Source organism: Hemibagrus wyckioides, linkage group LG17, assembly GCF_019097595.1.
Source record: "Hemibagrus wyckioides isolate EC202008001 linkage group LG17, SWU_Hwy_1.0, whole genome shotgun sequence".
Classification (NCBI taxonomy): Eukaryota; Metazoa; Chordata; class Actinopteri; order Siluriformes; family Bagridae; genus Hemibagrus; species Hemibagrus wyckioides.
The window spans coordinates 23287691-23310518 of record NC_080726.1 but is presented as its reverse complement, the minus strand read 5'-3'; positions in this window follow the sequence as shown (position 1 = coordinate 23310518).

Genomic DNA, 22828 nt, shown 5'->3' with positions numbered 1-22828 from the left:
ATATGTAAGCCATTTAATAGATCTATATTTTCGTCTCTATTGCACATAGTCTTAGAAAATATCATTAGGAATTTTTTCTTTTAAAGGAAATCATATTACACAAGCTCTTTCCCATGTTTTTTATATTTTTTTGACAAATTTGGGTGAAATATTTCTTATCAAAGGTCTCTAAAATGTTTTTATTTTAACTCTTAAGTCACTTGTTCGAATGCCTGCAATCCCTTCACTTATATCCAGCTTCGAAAACCAGGAAATATTCAAGAAAAGTTCAATTTGCTATTCCATTTGCATTGTTCAACTTGCACATATTTTATCCTTCTAAAGAACTATTTCCATATGTCAGTTAAACAGTCTACCATGTGCTAAAGAAAATAAAATTATTCATCAAGCTATAGTCGCCCTGTGATGGACTGGTGACCGAATTACGAATAAAGCGGGTATAGAAAATGGATGGATGGATCAATCTATAGTCATGGCTCATCAGAACACACTGACTGATGAAGCTCTAAATGGACTATAAAGCTGATAAGTGGCCATCAAACATGCTTCAAATCCTAATTTAATATTTTTTCTCCAGTAATTGTGATTACTGATGGGTGTTACGGATGGGATTACTGTGTATTAATCTACTGTGATTTATTTGAATATTAATTGAACTAAACCTACACTGGGTGTAAATCGGGAGTTTACGTGACGACTGAGAAGCATTATTCATCCTTTTTTTTCACATGTCATCAAATGCCTAGATCCGGCACGTATGTCTCGCCTTCACTCCGAGTCCACTACAGACGGTCACGAGGAAAGGAAAGCACATCCTCTTTCAATTCTATGTTTCATAAGTATATCAGAGACTACATAACAACTGTGTGCGTCTCGTCATCTTCTATGAACAAACATCAGGTGATGGAGGAAAAAAAGTAGATGAAATTATAAACAGATTTCAATATGTAGTAATTATCAGATTAGCAGAACCCTGGGTGGGAAGAATAAGTAGATTCCTACTTCCGCTATTATTAAGAGAGTAATTAGCAGCCGGATATTACTAATGAGATTAGGAATTCATCAAGAAGTGTAGATTCCACTGTAAGAGCAGAACAGTTTAGTAGTTTCATGTATTGAAGTGAGCCCAAAAATGATTCTTGCCAAAGATATTTCTCACCTGATTTCTGAGTGATGGTTTATCTTTAGGGGAACAAAATAACTACAAATTGAAATCGGTTGTGTTTTTTTGTTGTTACTCATTTAGGCCCTTGATATAAACTTGCAGCTAAAGGCCAGGAGATTGAGGAGAACTGAAACATCTGAATGAGGTAAATGTATGTTCTCTGTGACATTGATTCCAGCCATTGCCATTTGTTCAGCTGGTTTGAGTATTTCAGAAAATGATGATCTCCTGATAGGATTTTCCCACACTACAGTCTCTAAAGTTTACATAGAACGGTGCAGAAAAAAGCATCCTATGTGCTGAGAATTTGCAGGCTGAAACACCTTGCACAACATGCACATGAATGTAATATGGAGTTGTCCCTCCCTTTGCGGCTATAACAGCTTCAACTCTTCTGGGAAGGCTTTCCACAAGGTTTAGGAGTGTGTTTATGGGAATTTTTGAATTTTTTATCTATAATGATGTCTCCATTTTTTAACCACTCTTACAGTATTCATAGCTAATACTGCCTCTTCTGAAGTCTCACAGAAAGCTCAGGCAAATTGAGATCAAAATATTTGCAATTTTTAGGTAAATATTTTTTTATTAATAGTGATGTCACAGTGAGAGAGAGAGAGAGAGAGAGAGAGAGAGAGAACATCAGGTTTTCCCAGATGTCAGACATTTTATTTTAGAGAGATCAGAATTTCCAGATATCCAGCAGCAATAGTAGACAGTAACACTAATAATAACAATACTATATATAATATATACAATAATATATATATAGTTTATATATAGTTATAGTTTACATAAACCCAAAACTGCACAAGTAACCAGAACCAATATAATATTTTTATGTTTTATAACAAAATGTATGTACATAAGGATATTTTCTCTATGGTACATCAAGTTTTATGAGCCAGTATTTCACATTTCATATTGATCAAAGAACTGCTGACTAGTTCTTTAGTAATAGTTAGTTAGCTGGCTAGATAAATTAGTTTAATTTCTTAAAGCAGCTTATAATTTGGGTATATAAATATAACATTTTAAAAAGTGGCTTCAGTAGGTATGGTCATTATTCACCAAAAACAAGTGCTACTTCAAGGAGATACTAAGAAGCTTAGAAGATTCTACACTTCAGAGTAAATACTGCCACCTACTGGCGAAAACAGACAGGCAAAAGGGTAAAAAAGTGTACATTTACATACACTAAAAGTGATTTAATTTCAGTTTTTTAATAAGTCTGAATAATTCATGTTACCACACATTGTGTGATGACTTTAAGAAGCTTCGGATTGGTCAGTGGTCATAATTAAGAGTTAACCGCTGGTTCATGTCTGGCTTTAAAAGAGCGTACTTTCTGGCCCAGCATTTCCCCTCGATACCATGGGAAAATCCAAGCAAGGCCTCAGGGCCAAAAAAATGCATCTCCAGCAGTTCAGTTCTTCCTTAGGGGCAATTTCCAAAAACTGAAGATACCCCAAGCATCTGTACAAACAACTGTATGCAAATATTTGCAAAATAAAAAAAAAATATTGAGAGCACACTAGCACTGTATCCTTCAGGAAAGATGCAAATTATCTCCCAAGATCAACCACTGACAAAAAAAAGGAAGTGGTGACGAAATAGAAAACATCACTCAACAAGGATAATACTAAATAAAATCTGAAATAAGTCTGTCTCTGCTATTATTTTGAAATGAAATAACTTGACAGAAATAACATAAATACTCTAGCCCAGTTGTATGTAATATTTTCCATCAAATACTCTTGTAATCTACACAGATCAGGCATAACATTATGATCACTGAGAGGTGAAGTGAATAAGACTGATGATCTCCTCATCATGGCACCTGTTAGTGGGTGGGATATATTAGAGCAGCAAGAACATTTTGTCCTCAAAGTTGATGTGTTAGAAGCAGGAAAAATGGACAAGCATTGTTAAGGATTTGAGCGAGTTTGACGAAGGACCAAATTGCTGAAGAAGTTAATGCTGGTTCTGATAGAAAGGGGTCAGAATACACGGTGCAGGATGGGTCAGGGCTGTTCTGGCTGCAGAAAGGTAGACCAACACAATATTAGGCAGGTGGTCATAATGTTATGCCTGGTCAGTGAAATACAGGCATGTGGAAATCCTATCGAAAAGCAAAACAATTGCACTTATCTAGTTAACAGCACTGAGCAGATTTAATAAGGACCTTTAGGCTAATTTAGATTTTTTTTAAAAACATGTAAACAAGATCGGACAAACTATTCACTGCTGGCTGTGTGATGACTGTGTGCTCTTTGGTGTGACATATCCTGATATGCAGCAAGACATAGATAGTTGATTCAACACACTGAAAGCAAGCCCTCATTGGAAAGATGCAGGCAAGAGACAAGAGTAGTAGTTGTTGTTGTTCTGAAAAGTATTATTAATCTCCTTTGCTTCCTGAACATTGTTAAGCTTTCAGTAGAAAAAGAATAGCTGAAGCACCAGATGACCTTAGTGGTGAGATGCCTAGTGATAGGGGTGGTGGTAGATGAAGTGGTTATGGCTCTGGGTTGTTGATCGGAAGATTGCCAGCATCGCCAAGCTGCCACTGTTGAGCCCTTCAGGGGCACTGCATCATTGGCTGACACTGTGCTCTGACCCTGTGCTCTGACCCTGTGCTCTGACCCTGTGCTCTGCCCTCCAAGGATGAGATATGCGAAGAAAGGTTTTCACTGTGGGACGGTGGTAGGACAAGTAGCTAAGGATCTGGGTTGTTGATCAGAAGATCAGGGTTCAAGCCACAGCACTGCCAAATTGCCACTGCTGGGCAACTGAGCAAGGCCCTTAACCCTCTCTGCTCTGGGGGTGCTGTATCATAGCTGGCCCTGCACTCTGACCTCAACTTCCTCAGCTGATATATCTGAATAAAAGAATTCTAAAAAAAAAAATCATTGTTTTCAAGTAGACACTAGATTTTCTTCTCAGTCCTCATCTGAAGATATCATTTTTACTGTGTCAGAATAAACGATTTTAATCAATATAAGCTACTTATATAAGCCTGAGACTTTGTTTAGAGTCTTGTGAATATTGGATTTGTGACTTAGTTGGTGAGATGTGATATATATATATATATATATATATATATATATATATATATATATATATATATATATATATATATATATATATATATATATATATACACTGATCAGACATAACATCATGACCACCTGTCTAATATTGTGTTGGTCCCCCTTTTGCTGCAGAAACAGCCCTGACCCGTCCTGCACTGTGTATTCTGACCCCTTTCTATCAGAACCAGCATTAACTTCTTCAGCAATTTGAGCAACAGTAGCTCGTCTGTTGGATCGGATCACACGGGCCAGCCTTCTCTCCCCACGTGCTTCAATGAGCCTTGACCGCCCATGACCCTGTCGCCGGTTCACCACTGTTCCTTCCTTGGACCACTTTTGATAGATACTGACCACTGCAGACCGGCAACACCCCACAAGAGCTGCAGTTTTGGAGATGCTCTGATCCAGTGATCTAACCATCACAATTTGGCCCTTTTGGTCAAATCCTTATGCTTGTCCATTTTTCCTGCTTCTAACACATCAACTTTGAGGACAAAATGTTGACTTGCTGCCTAATATATCCCACCCACTAACAGGTGCCATGATGAGGAGATCATCAGTCTTATTCACTTCACCTCTCACTGGTCATAATGTTATACCTGATCGGTGTAGATTCTGTCTCTCCCGCTTGTCAAGCCCTTTAATCCACTGAAGAGTAATAGCTAATTATCTGTTCTAATAAACTGTGTATGTGTGATGCTTTGATGCTTTGGCCTGATCCTATTGCCATAGTTCCTCTCACCCTCCGGACCTGAGTGATTCACCCTGATACTCTCTTTCAGCCTGGAGCTTCCTATTATTATGACTCACTTTCTGCTGCTGTGCTTCCTCCCACATGGCTACCCTAAAGATTGCTTTATAGAGTTGTGGAGGAATATTTATGATTGATGATTTCTTAATCCTACTACTAGATGTCACCCAGAGGAGGAAAGATTCCTGTGTTCCGATCGAGATTTCCTCCTCATCTTCTTCATCCGAGGGAAGTTTTCACCTCCCTCCCTGACACTCTATTCCAGCTTTTTAGGGAATCTTAATTCATCTATCTTTACGTGGATTCTTATCTTTATCTTTATTTGGATTTCTGTAAAGCTGCTATGTGAGTATTGTTACAAGTATGTTATAAGTTCCAGATAAATAAAACCGAATGGAATTGAGATATCTTCCAGGTGTATTCAAGGTATATGAGGCAAGAAAAAGAAAGAAAAACACACACCCACATACACACACACACACACAAGAAGGTATCCAGGTACGTCTCACTGGAGGTGAAAGTTCCCACCAATCTCTAATGCACACTTGATAAAACACCGTGCTCTGAAAAAGTAAAAATTACATTCAGTTACCTCAGGAACATTTTGTTATCAGGCTGCTAATGAAACGCATTAAATGAGATAAGCATTCGTTTTGAGGCGTTCAGTTTTATTAATGCAAACAAACACAACCATGAGAACATCAAATAAATTAGATTAATCTTTATTTTATAATAGCTTTCTGAGCAGTAAAGAAATATATCAGCACTTGGACATGGAACAAAGCTGCATCATTGTATTAATGTAGTTTCTTCCTGATAAGCATAAAAAATCGGCAGGATCATGTGATTGGAAAAAAAAAAGGTGTTGCAGCATATAATACCATCAGACGAGGACACACACACACACAGAGCTCCAGGGCAAAGAAGCAGCAAGATGGCCTTCAAAATTGCAGCTCTTCTGTCCGTGTTTATGCTCACCTACCTTCTGGCTCCCCTGGTCTTTACTTCAGGTGAGAATACACACATCCTTCGATGCAAAAATGTCTGATTCACGGTCATTAAATGTTCCGTTTTTATAGAAATATATGCAGCTTTTAAGAATGCATCATGCATTAGAAGTGGAACCAATTAAACATGTAGGTAGAAATCTCTGATCCTTCTGGTGTGGAACATACAGTAGAAGGAGGCAAAAATTCCAAAACACAACAGCAACAACACTTGTTAAATTGTTGAGTTTTCCGATTAGCTGAGAGTTTGTTGTGGTATTATTTGGGGGGGGGGGGTGCTGTTGCGTTTGCTGTCGCGTTTGCTGTCATGTCCATAGAAATCCTGATCTGCTTTGCACTCACAGTATACCGCATGTGAATACATCACAGCATGCAAATCTGTATTTTTATAAATTCCATGTTTTCCTGAAGCAAATATAAAGTGTCTGATTTTCATGTTCCTCCTCGCAGACATCCAGAAGCCATATCCTATTTCACTCCTCGTGTACAACTCACTCACCAACCAGAGGAATTTGACCTTCAACACCGACATCGCATACAGAGGGATCTTACTAGGTGCCATGAGGAAGATCCAAGAGACTACTAATGATTTTAAGTAAGTTATCATAGTACAAGTTTGGACAGTAGGGTGTGTGTGTGTGTGTGTGGGGTGACAGCCAAAATGACCCCCCTGATACAAACTAAATAGTTTAGTCAATAATCATTCATTATTAACTACAGCACAATTGAGTTTCAGACATATCAGATATCAGAGATACAGGTCTAGCCTTCGTGTAGATCAGGTCTAGCTAATCATTCCTGTCAAAGTAAAATGGATTGCTCATTTGTAAAGTGTTAGCAAATTAACAAATAAATAATAATAATGATGAAGATGATGATGATGATGATGATTATTATTAGTAGTAGTAGCAGTAGTAGTAGTGCTACAATAATAATAATAGTGTAGAAGTGTTGTTAATGCAGTCTTCTTGCTGTTTTGATTTGGGATAAAAACTTAATTCCAGTTAAGTATTCCATTTTCTGTATAGATTCACTATTAAAGAGGATCCGAACTATGGTCCATTCCTCGTAAGTGTGAATGGAGTTCCAGGAATCGATGCTGACCGTACCTACTGGGAGCTTCTTGTCAAACTGCAGAATGGCACCATAATCAGGCCTGATGTGGGTCAGTACTGATTCAGTATTTTACCATAGCTTTGAGATTTTTCCTGATAACTACATAGAGTATGTTTGTTATACAGTATGTATACGTGCATATAATTTATAATAATTAGATATTTACTACTCTTTTCAGGTGTCGGGTGTTATATACCAAACCCTCAAGACACAGTGATCCTAAAATTTACCACATGGTAGAGCAAAGGTGTAATGATGCTGTGATCAGGCTGGCGTCTTTCATCCCTGTCAACTACAAAACACAATACATTGTAGTAAATGGCATTGAAAAATTGTATTGATTCCTTGTCATATAAAATGTTTAAAAAACCTTGCTGTATGTAAGCCAATAAAAAATCGTCATGTGTCAAATAAAAGGCAACGTGTACTGCACGAGGTCATTAGGAAAGCTATCTAAGCCTTTTTGCTCTTTGTTTTTTGCCAAATTCAGCTAAAAGTATTTCTTATTGAGGGTCTCTAAGATTATGACTCTTTTTTCACCACAAACCTGTTGCATACCTGTAGATATCACTTCAGTAGTTATCACTTCATAGTCCTTCCTTGCAACTCCAGGTAATATGGAACCTAACACGATAAAAAGGCAATCAAGTACAGGTTTTATAAACTTGTTTTTTATATTCACTAAGTATTTTATATGCTTCTACAACAGTGATCAGGAGAAATAGCAGATAATGGTAAGCTAATGTAAAATTTACGTTAATCAGAAGGGCCTATCTGATACTGGTCTTTACACATCTATTGTAAAAGTGATTATAATGCAGGGGTCCCCAAACTACGAACGTGACCCGTCCCCACATTTGGACCAGCCCTCTGGAAAATTTCCGAGACATATACTGTATATTTTACTTATATCATATCTGTATTTGATAATAAAGGTTGGATTTCAAACTAAAAATTTCCCTTAGTTAATAACATAGCCTAATTATTTGCCGGAAGTGTGGCGCCGGAGTTCCACACTAAAGAAATTCGCCTTTTCCAGAACCCCTTTGCTGCCGACATTGACGAAGCCCTGTCTTCTTATTATCAGTTTGAGTTACAGAACTGTGATGTTCTAAAAGACACATTTAAGCCCAACGGTCTCATCGAATTCTACGCTGCCCTCCCTAACGAGACATACCCAAACGTCAGGAGGCATGCAGTGAAGATGTTCACACTTATATCTGTGAGTAAACCTTTCCATGCGTGAAAGTGATGAAAACTCAGACTCAAAATCCAGACTTACTGATGAACATTTGCATCAGACTTTGAGACATGCTGTGACAGGAACGGAACCTGACACTGGACTTCTCACCAGCCAGAAGCAAGCCTACAGTTTTGATATCAGTAGCACTGAATATGAAAAAAATTTCATTATGATAGTATTAATGTCTCTTTTAATAGGCTATATACTGCATCTCTTGAAAAGGAATGGTCATTTGTCTGTACGGTGCATAACAAAATGATAAACTATTCTAACATTAGGAGGCGTAATAAGCACATTTAAAATCATAATAAAGTCTCCACAATAATACTAGAAGTCACTCCGGCCCATGTAACTTTCAGGTACAGACTGATCCAAACCCCCACTAAAGAAACAAAAAATGATGTGGCCCTCACAGAAAAAGTTTGGGGGCCACTGTAAGGTGTAGACCATTTTCTGCCCCATGCCTTCTGCCCCATGCCAACAGCTCATGACTGGTATAATGCCAGAGTGAATCTTTGAGTAAGTGTAGCACAATTTATAAGCACTAAAATCCATTGTTTGAAATAAAGTAAGTAGTTGCCTTTATTTGTCACATACACATTACTGCATAGCGAAATTCTCTCATCGCATATCCCATCCTTAGACGAACCCCTGTTAGATGGGTTGGGGTCAGAGTGCAGGGTCAGCCATGATGCAGCACCCCTGGAGCAGGAGGGGGGGGTTGAGAGCCTTGCTTAAGGGCCCAAAAGTGGCAGCTTGGCGGTGCTGGGGCTTGAAATCACAATAACCCAGAACCTAAGCAGTTGAGCTTCCACCTCAGACCTGCTTTAAGAATTAGGGAATCCTAATTTAACAAGGCAGGCTCAGTAAAAACAAAACTGTCTTATTCTGGTCACATTTTGTGTCACTACACTTCTGTTTAGTGTACAATGTGTGGAGGTCAAAGAGGTCTCTTTATTGAGGTACCTAGGTAGCATCAGGCCCAGATAGGTCATCAGAAGTTGGTTCATAAGAAGCAATGCCAATGCACTGAAGTATGGAGAAGAAGCGACAGGGTGGAGCAGAAAAGGTGCAGAAAATCCCTCCGAGCGCAAGCTGCAACATGTCTTTAAGGAAACTGCAAACACAATAACTAATTAAACTGTGTTAACCTCAATATCACTATTTATAAAGTAAAAGCACAAACCAGTTTGATTGAAAGTCAATAGATACTTTAAATTATTGTTGCTGAGAAAACTCTATCAGCTATAATTTAATAAAAAGTCACAAAGGGCCAATCTCAATTTGTCCATATTAAGAGATCTTCAATTAAATGCAATAATAAAATTTTAGCACTTTTTGGAAAAATCGGATTTCTAGAAATAGACAGATTTTAGACAAAAATTTTACATTTATAAATTCCATATCTATAAATTTATCCCACCCACCAGAAGTGACAGTGGCTAAAAAAAACTCAGAGACTATATTAGGAAAAAGGCTCAAAATGGAAGCAGGCTATATATATAGTTTATTATATTAGGAAGCAGGCTCAAAATGGCATCCAGTCTCATCTTGGTGACACAGGATAGTGCAGTTATGAATTATTCTCTTCTATAACTGTGTACTCTATAGTCTAAAAGGAAAATTTTGAAGTAGATTCATTCTAGTTTTAACATCACGTCTATTTTGTTGAAGTTATCAACTGTTCACTTCACGAGCGCAAATCTGTAGTCTTAAACCAGTGTAGCAAACTTGCCCTTCCATCCAGTAATCTGATGTATCTTTAGGCTGTCCATATGAGGACATCTTCAGCAACATCAACTGGTTTCCAAGTGATGGGAACTTCACCTAAAAGTAGTGCATCCAGATGGATCAGGCAGGTCTGAAGAGCTTCAGCATAAGTAAAAAAGCAAGGAGGAAATACAGACATGATGATGCCCTGGGATATAAATCAGCCTGCCACTCCACCAGCAACAAACCTGAGTGTGAAGACAAGAGAATGGGAGAGCAACAGCATCTAAATATCCCAAAATATTCTCCAGGTCTGTTCCTTTACCGAAGAAAAAATACTAACAAAATGCTTGACTTAATGTTGCAAACACTTTATCTCAGATTTTGTCCCAGAGACTAATTGGAAGGCTGTTCCATAACTGTGGGGCTTTGCAAGAGAAATCTGCCCCTTTCTATAGCCTTCACTATTCAAGGTACCAACAAAAATTACGCCTCTTTTGAAAAAAGTCAGTGTGGCGGTTCATAAAATCACACAGACACATGCCAGTAGCTTCAGATAATGTTCATCAACCATCAGAATGAGAAAAAATGTGATTTTGAGTCTGAGAGTTTGTGTATTTCTATAACTGCTGATCTTCTGGGATTTTCGTTCTCTAGAGTTAATCAAAGATCAAAGAAAAAAGCATCCACTGAGCAGGAGTTCTGAGGATGGAAATACTTTGTTGATGAGAAAGACCAGCAGAGAATGGACAGAATTATGGTCAGAATTTGGTGGCAACAGGATGAATCCATAGCTCCTGCCTTATGGTACCAGTCCAGGCTGATGGAGGTGGTGTAATGGTGTAAGGAATGTTTTCTTTGTACACTTTGGGTCCATTAATACCAATCAACCATAGGCTTGGAGGCCTATTTAAGAATTGTTGCTGACCATTCTACCTTTATGACCACAATTACCTACCTTCATGGCCACAATTTACCCATCATCTAATGGCTATTTCCAGCATGATAATGCACCATGTCACAAAGCAACTATTTCATGAACATGACAATAAGTTTAACAGACCTGAATCCAAAAGAACACCTTGGGGATTTGGTAGAACGTGAGATTCACTCATGTGAAATTCATGTGTGATGCTATTCGGTCAACCTGGACCAGAGTGTCAAAGGAATGCTTCTGACATCTTGTGGAATCGATGGCTCAAAGAATTGAGACTTTCTGAACATTCAAAAGCAAAGTGAGGCCCCGGCCATTATTAGTACAGTGTTCCTAATAACTGATAACAATCAACAACAACTCCAACAACATTTTCTAGTCTATCAAGGAGTGTAGTACGAACAATGTGGTCATTGAGGAGACCCAAGGAGACCCAAACCTTATCAGAGGCCAGTAGTGGGTAATTTATTACTTTAATCAGCACTGTTTTTACAATGAAGCCAAAGGGATCCATGGGCAAGCATAGTCTGGAAAGAATTTCAGGGTGATGAGGAAAGTCACCATGTGGCCAGTACTATTACACAGATAAGTGTGACACATTCATGGATTGGGTGGAAATTTGTTATTTTAATCTTTTAAGAAAGCCAGAAATCAGACACTCTGCATGTGAGCCACAGAGGAGGTGAAGCAAGGCAGAGTACAAGCGAATGTTATAATCAAGGACAGTGTTTGAACTTGGGTCAGCAGCATGGTAGTCTAGTGCTCAGGTCACAAGCCACAGGGACAGTGAAGTGAGACCAGGAGCAGTGAAGTGTGAACACAAATGTCTTGAACGTATGCATGTGGAACACAGTGGCTTAGTGGTTAGTAGATTCCTGTCTCCACCCTTTGTATATGGAGTTTCCATGTTCCCTCTATACTCCAGGAGTTTCCTCTGGATACTCTAGTTTCCTTCCTTAGTCACCCAAAGACATGCTGACTGATTTGGTATCTCTAAATTGTCTGTTGAGATCGGTTTAACTCTGCATTTGTTCTGTGTTTAATATTAATAAGAATGCCATTAAAATAAAAAAAAATGAAGATAAAATTGTCATCGATGGTAATTGTGGCTGAATCTAATCAAGGTAATTGAATCTAATGAAGGTAATTGAGGCTGAATCTAATCAAAAGCCGAAAAAAGATGAAAAAATCATGTTTTTCTGCCAGGATTTCACATCTCATTAAAAATAAGCATTTTCCTAAAAATTGTGTGGAAATGTGTTACTGACTTTCTTAACTTGTCTAGGATTTCTGCATAATTGTGTAATTAGGTAGTTAAGGAGCCAGTTTGACTTTTGATTAATCACTTTATTCCTTAATTGCTACTGAATTTCTTGTCCTCAAGCAGTAAATGCCATTTTCTCACCCATCAACACTAGGCTATGAGTAAAGGTGATTATAAAGGCAGACATAATTTTTACGGTTGTGTCATCACACCCTTCAGCGTCCACTTATGAGATTTAGCTCCTTTGAGAGATCTTCCAGTCATTCTATGGAGAAGCTGGGTGTTTAGTGTATGACCTTTTCAGCATGTGGGTTGTTTCTCATGTTTCTCAACTCCTGTACATGGATCTTTCACTATATCCCTGTGTCTCCTCTGTTACACTCATTTCCATCACCACTAATATTATTGGTAAAGTGTTAGAACAGAAAAAGGTCCTATTAACATACTCCAATGTGAAACTGCAGCACTGAAAAAGTGTAAAAGTTGTCAGTTTCTTTCAGAACAAGCTCTATTCCTCATGGCAGGGATTCCACAAGATGTTTCTTTGACTCTGTTCGATGTTGACACGACTGAATCACATAATGGCTGCCGTTATTTCAGCTGCACATTCATGCTGCCAATATTCTCTTCTACAACATCCCAAAGGTGCTCTACTGGATTTAGATCTGGCAACTGAGGACGCTATTAGAGTACACTGAGATCATTGTCATATTTTTAAACCGGTTTAGTGTGCTTTAGGACACATTCTAGAAGAAGTCATTTTAAGATGGGCAAATTGCGGCCATAAAGGGATGGACATTGTCAGCAACTGCATTCAAATAGGCTGTGGCATTGGCATTCAAATGGTGCATAATTTGTATTAAGGAAGCCAATATATTTCAAGAAAACACCCTCCCAACCATCATACTATCCTGAATAATAATAATAATAATAATAATAATAATAATAATAATAATAATAATAATAATAATAATAATAATAATAATAATAATAATAATAAAACTTGAGCTTGTGTGTCTGAGATACACCGACCAGGCATAACATTCTGAGCCAGGTGAAGTGAATAACACTCTCTCATCTCCTCATCATGGAACCTGTTAGTGGGTGGGATATATTAGGCAGCAAGTCAACATTTTGTCCTTGCACAAGTTAGAAGCAGGAAACTGGACAAGTGTAAGGATTTGACACAAGGGCCAGATTGTGATGGCTAGACCACTGGATCAGAGCATCTCCAAAACTGCAGCTCTTGTGGGGCGTTCCCGGTCTGCAGTGGTCAGCATCTATAAAAAGTGGTCCAAGGAAGGAACAGTGGTGAACCGGCGACAGGGTCATGGACGGTCAAGGCTCATTGATGCACGTGGGGAGTGAAGGCTGGCCCGTGTGATCTGATCCAACAGACGAGCTACTGTTGCTCAAACTGCTGAAGCAGTTAATGCTGGTTCTGATAGAAAGGGGTCAGAATACACAGTACAGGACGGGTCATGACCATAATGTTATGCCTAGTTGGTGTAGTATTCCTCTAACACTGCAGCAATTTTGCCAACAATTACAAGTTTAATAAATAACAAATGATAGATTGTGCTTTGTAACTGTTCATACACTATATTGCCAAAAGTATTTGCTCACCCATCCAAATAATCAGAATCAGGTGTTCCAATCACTTCCATGGCCACAGTTGTATAAAATCAAGCACCTTGGCATGCAGACTGTTTTTACAAACATTTGTGAAAGAATGGGTCGCTCTCAGGAGCACAGTGAATTCCAGCGTGGAACTGTGATAGGATGCCACCTGTGCAACAAATCCAGTCGTGAAATTTCCTCACTCCTAAATATTCCACAGTCAACTGTTAGCTGTATTATAAGAACGTGGAAGTGTTTGGGAACGACAGCAACTCAGCCTGACGGAGCGGGGTCAGCGGATGCTGAGGTGCATAGTGCGAAGAGGTCGCCAACTTTCTGCAGAGTCAATCGCTACAAACCTCCAAACTTCATGTGGCCTTCAGATTAGCTCAAGAACAGTGCGCAGAGAGCTTCATGGAATGGGTTTCCATGGCCGAGCAGTTGCATCCAAGCCAGCTCCAAACTGTTCCCACAAAGTTGGGAGCATGGAATTGTCCAAAATGTCTTGGTATGCTGAAGCATTCAGAGTTCCTTTCACTGGAACTAAGGGGCCAAGCCCAGCTCCTGAAAAACAACCCCACACCATAATCCCCCCTCCACCAAACTTTACACTTGACACAATGCAGTCAGACAAGTACCGTTCTCCTGGCAACCGCCAAACCCAGACTCGTCCATCAGATTGCCAGATGGAGAAGTGCGATTCATCACTCCAGAGAACGCGTCTCCACTGCTCTAGAGTCCAGTGGCGGCGTGCTTTACACCACTGCATCCGACGCTTTGCATTGCACTTGGTGATGTATGGCTTGGATGCAGCTGCTCGGCCATGGAAACCCATTCCATGAAGCTCTCTGCACACTGTTCTTGAGCTCATCTGAAGGCCACATGAAGTTTGGAGGTCTGTAGCGATTGACTCTGCAGAAAGTTGGCGACCTCTTCGCACTATGCGCCTCAGCATCCGCTGACCCCGCTCCGTCAGTTTACGTGGCCTACCACTTCGTGGCTGAGTTGCTGTCGTTCCCAAACACTTCCACGTTCTTATAATACAGCTGACAGTTGACTGTGGAATATTTAGGAGTGAGGAAATTTCACGACTGGATTTGTTGCACAGGTGGCATCCTATCACAGTTCCACGCTGGAATTCACTGAGCTCCTGAGAGCGACCCATTCTTTCACAAATGTTTGTAAAAACAGTCTGCATGCCTAGGTGCTTGATTTTATACACCTGTGGCCATGGAAGTGATTGGAACACCTGATTCTGATTATTTGGATGGGTGAGCGAATACTTTTGGCAATATAGTGTATCTTAAAACCAAACAGGATAAGTTTTCTGCTCTGATAAATCATTACACAATTGCTGGTATGGTTCGCAAGAGTTCATAAAAATAAGGATAAGCTCCCACTTAGTTCACTGAAACTGAAATCCACCAGAGCAGCTGTAGATTTCATTCTCAGCTAAAGCCAGTGTCATTGTTCTACCTGGCCACACACCACAGCACTGGAAAGCAGATCTGAAACCACTGCTGTCCAATTGCAGTAACCTGCATCCTTTCAGTCGGCTTGTTTCGAAAGTGTTGGCAACAGCTGGTGCTTTTTTTTTGACAATTATGCAGCACAAATCTTTGCAGGTTTTGTCCGTCTGGACTTTAAAGCTAGTTCTTACTAGCATAAAAATGCTGCTGAACAGGCTGGATAGATAGATAGATAGATAGATAGATAGATAGATAGATAGATAGATAGATAGATAGATAGATAGATAGATAGAGTTGGGTTGGCGCCCTGCCCGGGAATCAAGCCTGATGATGAATATTTTAATATAATAAAACATAATATTTTTAATAAGTATACATTACATATGGTTGCATACATTTTTATTTCACCAGACACGCATCAGTGAAAATGAAAATTAGCATATAGTAGACAGTAGGCATAATAACTCCAATATAACCCCCTGTACTTGATATGTATAGTCTTTATTTCATCAGTTGACCTGTGCCAGTGTGAACAATTCTTTGAGACAGGTCAGCATAACTGCATTGCTTAAAATGCCTTAAAAATGCTCGACGGTGATGTCCACATTACGGTGGAATTGGGCAAATTCTCTGATTTCCATATATGTTTACCTGCAGGGTGATGACTACCACTTAAAAACTATTGCCTGTGCTTCTGCTATTATGGTGTACCTGTAAAACTGTTCTTTTGCTATAAAATCGCCTTGAACTACCCACCCATAAATGCATTAGCAACACATCTCTCCAGCCCACTACTGCTAATACTGTGCCACCGGAGAACAGTTTAGAGCAAGATGTGACTGTCTAAGCCCAGGTGTGTGATACGGCAATAGTTGCATCAGCAGCTAATCTCCCACATAATTAGACCACTACACTGTGGAAAGAATAGAAAGAGACAAACCCTTGGTTATGGGCTCTGCTACATTCTTTAGCACTATTCCTGTTTTTCAGGTTCTTTCGTTACACTCACAGGGGTGGAACTTTATATCCGGTGTCTAAGAGAGCTCCTGAAGATGAACGTAAATTATATATGTTGCAATACTTACAAAGTCCCTTCTAGCAAGCTAAATAATGGCTTCAAAGTTGCAGAGCATTGCCAATTTGGCAAGGTGTTGTCTAATGCCTACAGAGATAAGTTTGTAGAGATAGGTTTGAACAATGAAAGCATGGATAAATGCCTGCTTACGCGGGAAAAATAGGCTTAGCAGTAAGTCACACATGGGAGGTAGCCATTTCTCTGTATATAGCCACTCATTGCTAAGGAAGGCCGGTGTGAAGTGCCATATGAACTGTGCAAAAGAAAAGCACAGGCATGCTCTAGATATGGATAAAAGACATGTGACCCCGCAAAATGCAGATTGAAAGACAAAGAATGCAAACAGGCTAACGGAAAGCTACGCCCACAAGAAATGTGCAAAGTGAAACAAAAAGAGAACACTTGTGGAAATCAGGATAGAGATCTATGAAATTCTATGAAAATGACAGACCTATGAGAATTTACAGACAAGAATCTGTAAATGAATGAGTTAACTTAAAAATGATGTCAAACTTGTCATACCAAATGTACAAAGTACAAGAAAACTTTTCACACATAACTGAAACCTTCCACAGTCATGCTAAAACCATACACAAGAGTGTAAGAAAACTGAAAATGAAAGTGAAATATGACCACAAAACACCTGTATTGTACAGCACACCAGTTGTGCCTTTCTGTTTGGAAGTGAATGGCTAAGGAACATTTAGCTCAACTGGCAGTCCATAAATTGTGAGGATAACTCAGAAGAAACACACCAAGCTACAGGAATGTTCATCCCATAGAAAATTGGGACTACGAAACATACACTATATTGCCAAAAGTTTTGGGACACCCCTCCAAATCATTAAATTCAGGTGTTGTTTTTTAGGGGTTGTGCTCGGCCTCTTATTTTCAGTGAAAGGAACTCTTAATGCTTCAGCTTACCAAGACATTTTGGACAATTTCAACCTCCCAACTTTGTTTGGGGATGACCCCTTCATGTTCCAACATGACTGCACACCAGTGCACAAAGCAAAGTCCATAAAGACATGGATGAGTTTGGTGTGGAGGAACTTGACTGACCTGCACAGAGTCCTGACCTCAACCCGATAGAACACCTTTGGGATGAATTAGAGTGGAGACTGTGAGTCAGACCAAAACTGGGACGTCTGCCTTTACATGCACATGAATGTAATTTGGAGTTGTCCCGCCCTTTACAGCTATAAAAGCTTCAACTCTTCTGGTAAGGCTTTCCACAAGGTTTAGGAGTGTGCTTATGGGAATTTTTGACCATTCCTCTAGAAGCGCATTTGTGAGGTCAGGCACTGATGTTGGACGAGAAGGTCTGGCTCACAGTCTCCGCTCTAATTCATCCCAAAGGTGTTCTATGGGGTTGAGGTCAGGACTCTGTGCAGGTCAGTCAAGTTCCTCCACACCAAACTCACTCATCCATGTCTTTATGGACCTTGCTTTGTGCACTGGTGTGCAGTCATGTTGGAACAGGAAAGGGTCATCCCCAAACATGAAATTGTCCAAAATGTCTTGGTATGAAGATGAAGCATTAAGAGTTCCTTTCACTGGAACTAAGGGGCCGAGCCCAACCCCTGAACTCAATGATTTGGAGGAGTGTCCCAAAACTTTTGGTAATATAGTGTATTAAGGCACATATTTCCATAGAGGACAATTCCCAGCTTCCCAAAGTTCCATCTGTGCCAACTATTTACCCTAATATGAAGATAGAACTCAAGCCTCTAGAGGATCAAACTATTCTTTCCAAAGCACACTGATGTGACTGATATGAACACCCATAGCACTAGCAGTCAGGACAAGTGCTGGCAGCTTTAATATCACTATGTCCATGCGGACCAGTATCCACTCATTAGCATACATGATATTTTTGCTTCGATCTGACCGGTACGGCATTGGTACAGTGGTATCACACTGGATCAAGGTCAAGGCCTGATCAAGGTCATTAAACACTGCTAAGTGTATCTCAAAACTAATTGAGAGATTCTTACATTAATAACTACTCTTCACCCTCAGAAAGCTGCACCAGACAGGTTTAAAGCACTCCTTGTTTTAGGGTCTCATGAGTTCAGCAGAACAATGTGCAAAACAATGTGCAAATACTGAGGAACCTTTCTGCCTGGCATGTGAGCCAAAGGACAGGGTGGTGGGTAGAAGCTGAAATGTTCCAAATTTGTATAAATGGAAACACTGTCCAATACAACTGCTCAAACACAGAGCTCCAATTATGGCTTAAGGTCTTCACAGTGAAACCGCTTCCCTTAAAACTCAAAGTTCATTCTCTGTACTTTGTTTGTCATGCACATGCTTAACAGGACAGTTGGGAAGTGATAATGGAACCCGGTTTACTTTATGGAAATTCCAAGCTTTTGCCAGAATAAACAGTATCAAGCTCATTACATCAAAATTGAAACTATTACACAGGCTTTAAAGGCTTATTGAAATACACCTCTTACCTATAACTATAGGTCCCATACCAACTTTATGCTCTTCATAGGAAGAAACCTGAGATTATACACAGATCAGACATAACATTATGACCACTCGCCTAATATTGTGTTGGTCCCCCTTTCGCTGCCAAAACAGCCCTGACCCGTCATGCACTGTGTATTCTGACACCTTTCTATCAGAACCAGCATTAACTTCTTCAGCAATTTGAGCAGCAGTAGCTCGTCTGTTGGATCGGATCACACGGGCCAGCCTTCTCTCCCCACGTCCATCAAGAGGTTTGGTCGCCCATGACCCTGTCGCCGGTTCACCACTGTTCCTTGAACCACTTTTGATAGACACTGACCACTGCAGACCAGGAACACCCCACAAGAGCTGCTGTTTTGGAGATGCTCTGATCTAATCGTCTAGTCATCACAATCTGGTCCTTGTCAAACTCACTCAAATCCTTACACTTGTCCATTTTTCCTGCTTCTAACACATCAACTTTGAGGACAAAATGTTCACATGCTGCCTAATATATCCCACCCACTAACAGGTGCCATGATGAGGAGATCATCAGTCTTATTCACATCACCTCTCACTGCTCACAATGTTAAGCCTGATCAGTGTATTTTGACCCCCGGGTTTGCAGCAGTATGTGCAAAGGACAATGAGAGAACACTTAAACACAAAGTACTTGCAAGAAACTAGAGGTATACACAACATATATAGCAGCCTGACAAGACGGGTAATCTGGCAAAAAACACACACATGTAGACAAAATCTTGTCTGACGCCTTACGTGTTCATGTCTAGGGACATCCTAGAACACATCTGTATTGTGTTTATCTGGGCAGTACTTTATGATTACATTGAAATCATCCAATTTGGCAATCCCACTGACCTGTTGTATTAAGCTTTGCTGTCTGATGTGTCCCAGACCTTGACTTTAAAACTCCTGAAATGGTTGAACCCTCCACATTAACAAACCTCTTCAAAGGCTTGACTTTTAGCCAAAGTAAGAACATCAGGGCTGGTTTGGACAAAAACAATAAAATATAAAAAAAAAAAAAAATTAACATTATGCCATGTTTCTAAGATTGTCTACTGGAGTTGATGGGTAGTTCATCTGAGTAACTTTTACGAGAAATACATAGTACATATTCTAGCTAAAGGGCAACTCAAGTAGGAACTGCTTTGTTTAGCAAATCTCTGCATAATCACATATATGGATGTTCTGTTCTCAGGGCTGCTCATTAGTCCAGGAAACACTCAGGGTTCCTGAGTGCATTTAATAGTTTTTTTTTTTTTTTTTGGGTGGGGTTGGTTTTCTAGAGTTCTCTAGGGTTTATAATCATCACCATGATCCCCTTTTGCATCTTGTACGGCAATGCAAGAAGTTTTGCAATGCAGAATGAGGTTGTGTATACGGTGTACATGGTTGCTGTTCTGTGTCCAGTTTGTGGGAGATGTAGTTGACAACTAGCCTGTCCTAACTGCACTGACAGTTGTTTAGGGGCTGTAGACTAATAAGGTAGGAGTGATAGGAGCTGATATAAAGTCTAGAAAATATATGTACTAGAGGAAACCCAACATCCTCAGTCTGTAAAAAAAAAAACCCTGGTTACTTTCTATTTTTAATGCTTGCAAAGGGGAAACTTCTGCTTGGTCCATTGTGTACCTATCACCTGGCACACCTACCTAGACAGTGCACTTTAAAAAGCTTGCCCTGATGTCGTGTTACCCAATGCTACATATACACTACACTGACAAAAGTTTTGGGACACCCCTCCAAATCATTGAATTCAGGTGTTGTTTTTCTGGGGTTGGGCTCGACCCCTTAGTTCCAGTGAAAGGAACTCTTAATGCTTCAGCATATCAAGACATTTATATTTCCAAAAGTTTTGGGACACCATTCAGGTGTTGGACTTGGCCCCTTAGCTTCAGCATACCAAGACATTTTGGACAATTTCATGCTCTCAACTTTGTGGGAACAGTTTGGGGATGACCCCTTCCTGTTCCAACATGACTGTACACCAGTGCACAAAGCAAGGTCCATAAAGACATGGATGAGCGAGTTTGGTGTGGAGGAACTTGACTCCATATTACATTCATGTGCATGTAAAGGCAGACGTCCCAAAACGTCTGGCAATATAGTGTATCTATGCAAAACTGTTCCGATCTGCCTAGTCTAGGGCTGCGTACTAAATTGTCATCTAAACATCTAAACACTTCTATATTTCTTTAAAATTTATCTGAAGCTTAACTTAAGCCCAAATGGAATCCCAATCCAGTGGTACTGCCTCCATGGTATGATGAAAGCAGTCAGTGAGTAAATGTCTTCATCTCAGAGGCCCTGATGGTAGACTTTTTCTCTTAAAAAACAGGAAATTCACATAGTGACCCCTTTATCTCAGGTTAAGGGTGATGATCATGGATTTTATTTATGCTGCATTTGAAGTACCCCTGAATTGACTTTTTTTTTTACCTCCATGCACTTGAGCTACAAAACTGGAATAAAAACATGGACACCATCATGCTTGTCTTCTGTCACAGCTAACCATGATGAATGAAGTATATTTTTCTTCTCAATTTTTAAAGTCAATGATTCAACAAGTGAATGTAAGTGACTACTGACATACCTTATTGAAAGCGCTAAATGTTGTGCACGGCTGATATCAATAAGTGTACTTTGGAGGAACTCAGATTGGAGGAGACCATCCTGGGATGCAGAGCAGAAAGTGTTGAGGGGGCATATTTCTTATTTTTTTCCTGGACAAAGGGATGGAATTACAAGCTACAACCACTCCTAATATACAGCATTAAATATCTGCAGTCACAACACAACTCCCAGCTTTCTTTCTCGTACAGGTGAAGGATATAGTTATCCAGTCACAGTTTAACAAATCTCCCAGGTATTCTTTTGCATTTTGATGTAATGATTTTGCCTCCAATATGTCGTCGTTGTTGTTTTTTCATAGGAATTGGGTTTGGGGACATGATAGAAAAGTTAAAAGTATGGATACACTGAATTTAAGTGTCAGCATAAACAAAGGCATGACATTCCTCTCACAAGAACTAGCTCAAAACTCCTTCTCACTGAGAGGTATTCCCTTCATTAACGTTCCCCCTGATTTCTTTCTGATTTCTGATTTCTTTTCTTGATGCAGTTGCAGCTGCATTCACTCTCCATAAACACTCTTTGACTGTAATTTCTGGATTACTTCAATAAGACCTAATCTGGCATTTTACTACATCACATAAAATATTACAGAAAAAGTAAACAACACACAGAGTTTCCAGAGAAATAGTACAAACAGCTTTATAAGCAAAGTACTTCTGAGGATCTCTGTAGTTTTGGCTGAAGTTTCCTGTGGTGTATACTGTAGTGAAACAGTACAGGCTCTTTATTAGTAGCTAGCATAATTTAGAATATGTCAAGCAGCTGAGCTTTTTCCAACAAATAGCCTAACTATGAAATAGCCTTTTAGTGCTTGGATCTTAGACTCTCAATCTTTTAGACCAGTTTCAATACATTTGTTTAGTCTGCCTTTTTTGTTAAATAGTTTAATACTCTCTCTCTCTCTCTCTCTCTGTGGCTCCTCTTTGTGGCCTGATTTATTTCAAAGATCTACTTTTGCTTTGAGCTCTGTGCATTGTGACTCATCTTCTGCTGCTGTGGACTGGCCCACATGGTTAAAGTAAAGATTGTTATAGATATCCTAAAGATTGTGGACTTACCAAAACAACTCCCACTTTGATGGTCACTTTGATTTCTTCCCCATCAAGGTTTCTTCTTATCTTCTTATGTCATATTCTTTAATACTGTCATCTCTAAGCTCTTTATAGATTCTAAATCTGCATCTGCACCGATCAGACATAACATTATGAGCACTGCCAGGTGAAGTGAAGAACACTCTCGTGCAGTGTTCCCGGCCTACACCGGT